The sequence below is a fragment of the Polyodon spathula genome, unplaced genomic scaffold (genome assembly GCF_017654505.1).
Source record: "Polyodon spathula isolate WHYD16114869_AA unplaced genomic scaffold, ASM1765450v1 scaffolds_2049, whole genome shotgun sequence".
NCBI lineage: Eukaryota > Metazoa > Chordata > Actinopteri > Acipenseriformes > Polyodontidae > Polyodon > Polyodon spathula.
In genome coordinates, this window is record NW_024473524.1 from 1 (window position 1) to 4,000 (window position 4,000).

At 36.6% G+C, this 4,000-nt stretch overlaps 2 non-coding genes across 2 annotated transcripts; both read left to right on the forward strand.

The window, feature by feature from the left end:
- Positions 1-1,297: 1,297 nt before the first annotated feature.
- trnas-aga lies at positions 1,298-1,379 on the forward strand. The gene has a single exon. It is a non-coding gene; the product is annotated as a tRNA-Ser (tRNA).
- Positions 1,380-3,149: 1,770 nt separating this feature from the next.
- On the forward strand, positions 3,150-3,231 carry trnas-aga. Its single transcript has one exon. It is a non-coding gene; the product is annotated as a tRNA-Ser (tRNA).
- The last annotated feature ends 769 nt before the right edge of the window (positions 3,232-4,000 follow it).

The following is a 4,000-nucleotide window of genomic DNA, read 5'->3' on the forward strand; positions in this document are numbered from 1 at the left end:
AAAGAGAAATCGGGAGGGTGAGGAATTGAAGCGACAGTTGACCGGCGTTGACTGGAGAGAAGTGAAAAAAAACGAACACTTTCTATGGGAGAGTTAAAACTGTACAAAGCTGACCAATCACGCTGGATCTGGGAGTTGTGGCAGTTAGTTATCCACTAGCAGAAAGTGTTTGAATGTGGTGCATTATGCTTAAACTGCAGTAGAGGCTAACGCACCTTCTCATTGAAATTGTTACTTTTTATTAAAATTATCAAAAAGAGTCTTTTCCCTGTTCCCATGCCTTACATTACAGCCAAAAATAAATTAAATTGATGCCAGGCTGTATTTAACTTCTACAAATGCTGTTAGATTATCTTGGCTGCTACACTAGATTTTTGCTTTCTAGAAGGCATCTGTTGCTAAAAGAATTTAATCTGTTCAATGGACTACTAGGTCTAATATGCACTAATTTAAAGTTCTTTTTGTTAGAATTTTGAGATTAAAATTCAATTTATGAGGGGTCACAAATGGAGTTTAGAAAAAGGGGCATTCAGAACAGAAAATAGGAGTTTTTACACAGAGAATTGTGATTTCTGGAATCAACTCCCCAGTAATGTTGTTGAATACACCCTGATCCTTCAAGAAGCTGCTTGATGAGATTTTGTATAAATAGCAGATGAATTAAAATGTCTTGAAGTGCACTGATGATTATTTTATTGGCATGTGATTATCAGGAAACCTGCATTCTTATTCACAATATCCTATTTTAGTGATCGGCAGCAGCCATGAAGCAAGTTCCTTTCAGTTGAAATAAAGATCTACTTTGTTTTTGTGTACCTGTGTTTTTAAAAGATTAGTTAAATAGCTATGTTTTTTTTTTTTTTTTTAAATAAAGATGTATTTATTATTGTAGTTTATGTAGTTCAATTCAATATGTCAGCTACAAGAGCAATAGTATGCAGAGTTAAGTTTCTTTAGTTATGTAATACTGTTAAGACTCTGCAAAAGTATAACAGTGTTGTTCTACAAAAGAGGTTATATGAAAGCACCTACTAAACACAGCCTTAACTTTACTTCGGTTTCCAGTGTCTTTATTTTCTTGTATAATTAAACACAATAATTATTATGAACGTTGAAAGAAAGGATATTGCATTTACATTTCCCACGTGTGCTTGCCTTGTACAAATCTGATAGAGTTTCAACAAAGCCATTTGACTTGGTTCATTATTTAGACTATGCTGCCATCGACATCATTTCTGCAGGTGTCATGTACTTCTTTTGACAATGGTATTGTTTTCACAGACACCCACGACAGCATGTAGTCGTGGCCGAGTGGTTAAGGCGATGGACTAGAAATCCATTGGGGTTTCCCCGCGCAGGTTCGAATCCTGCCGACTACGTAAGCTTTCTTTCTAATTGTATGCGTTCATTGTTAATACATGCTTAAAGCACAGGAAGTCTGAAATATTACTGGTTGAAATTCACATGTCTTCGGTTCTTTTTGTTAAAGAATGTTGAGTTTGGCACCATTCAAATGCTGAGGTTTATTTAAAGAAGTAAAGACAACTATGGGAATCAAAGCCCCGACCTTGGGGTTACTAGCACCACGCGCTAACAAACTGAGCTAACCGTCTCCCTCCAACTCTGAGTGGCACGGGTAACCCTGTACCGGTGACAAATAAACAGGAGCAGTTTCATATAATGCAAGATTACTGTAGTCCAGTGAGGTGTTACAATAACATTACAAAGTCATTCCAGACTGCAGGCTGTTAAAAGCTTCATTGGGTTCGAGTTTCTCGTATGATTTAAAAGTACGAGCCAGCTGCCTCATTTGCATTGTCTGCCTTCCTCCTTTGCAGTTCAAAGTATATCAAATGTTTGCTTAAAAGCCACTTGAATCATAAATATTTGGTTTCCATTGAAGCTATTTACACATACTGCTCTGTTGGACTCCCAGGGTGTTATCTAACAAAAAGACACTGCTACAGGCTGCCTGAAAGTGCAGCACTTGACCGCTGTCTCTTTTAAGACGATTCTAGCTCAAAACGTGTACATTGGAAGTCTATTAACATCTTTAACACAATCGCCTGTGTTCCAATAGAGGTTAATCCACAAGGATGTTCAATAAAGTGACTGCAGGCTTTGTTCACATACGTAGCAAGACGGTTTCAGGATTCAAACAATTCTGAACAAGCACAATAGAGCATGATAGTGGTGGAACAAGAAAATAACAGGTTTATTACTTTGGTCTTGCAGAGTCACCCTGACAGACTGTCTGAAAGAAAGTGGCATTAATAATATTTCTAAACAATCTGTTAAGGTTACCATACGCTCAAATAGCTAGCATTTATTTAAACTTCTTCGCAATCTTAAATCTTCCCGCATGAATTTAAAATACGTTCTGACAATACGCCCCTTTTTAATGTAACACTCTGCTTTGTTTGAACCTAATGGATAAGGTACTGGCCTCATCAGCCAGAGATTTTGAGTTCGAGTCCCATCTGTGGTGAAATCTTGTTATAAAAATAAACATAATTATCATGTTTTTTTTTTTCTTGGCATGTGATATTTTGTAGATCTTGTTGTCTGCTATGTCCTCTCACGCTAGGCAAAACGTGCTTGAGTGCTCCGGCAGCAGCCGTGAAGCAAGTTCATTTTTTCAGTTGAAATAAAGATCTACTTTGTTTTTGTGTACCTGTGTTTTTAAAAAATTAGTTAAATAGCTACTTATTTTTAAAAAATAAAGATGTATTTATTATTGTAGTTTATGTAGTTCAATTCAATATGTCAGCTACAAGAGCAATAGTATGCAGAGTTAAGTTTCTTTAGTTATGTAATACTGTTAAGACTCTGCAAAAGTATAACAGTGCCGTTCTACAAAAGAGGTTATATGAAAGCACCTACTAAACACAGCCTTAACTTTACTTCGGTTTCCAGTGTCTTTATTTTCTTGTATAATTAAACACAATAATTATTATGAACGTTGAAAGAAAGGATATTGCATTTACATTTCCCACGTGTGCTTGCCTTGTACAAATCTGATAGAGTTTCAACAAAGCCATTTGACTTTGGTTCATTATTTAGTCTATGCTGCCATCGACAGCATTTCTGCAGGTGTCATGTACTTCTTTTGACAATGGTATTGTTTTCACAGACACCCACGGCAGCATGTAGTCGTGGCCGAGTGGTTAAGGCGATGGACTAGAAATCCATTGGGGTTTCCCCGCGCAGGTTCGAATCCTGCCGACTACGTAAGCTTTCCTTTTAATTGTATGCGTTCATTTTTAATACATGCTTAAAGCACAGGAAGTCTGAAATATTACTGGTTGAAATTCACATGTCTTCGGTTCTTTTTGTTAAAGAATGTTGAGTTTGGCACCATTCAAATGCTGTGGTTTATTTAAAGAAGTAAAGACAATTATGGGAATCAAAGCCCCGACCTTGGCGTTATTAGCACCACGCGCTAACAAACTGAGCTAACCGGCCACATACACAAAGTTTGTTACTAAAACCCGAAATAAACAAGACCTACGGAGAATATGATTATTATAGCAAGATGATGTTCATGTTAAACTGCATTTTGATTCACATTGTCATAGTTTTTGATCGATATTACCACCTCTCCGAGCTTGAATTTTTTTTTTTTTTTTCAATGCCACGGGATTTCTGATCTGAAACGGAATGTTTGGCATCTACAAAATATCTGTGTCGTGGTGAATCAATACATTCTCTCCTAATTAAACTTGTATGCTTAATGCTCAATCATAACTGTCTAGTAGTTTTACCAACATATTGTAAATTGCAAGGACAAGAAATCAAATAAATGACATGAGTTGAAGCACAGGCAATTACTTCTAAGAAACTGTACTCTTCTTACCTTGTATGGCTTGTAAAATTCTCAGTTTTAAAAGCGTTATCACAGGCGGCACAATTACAACATGGAAAAAATCCAGTAGATTTGTCCGGTACAGCAAGATCGCTGGAACATCTAAATGAGTCAGCCTTTAATAAAGACCGTCCG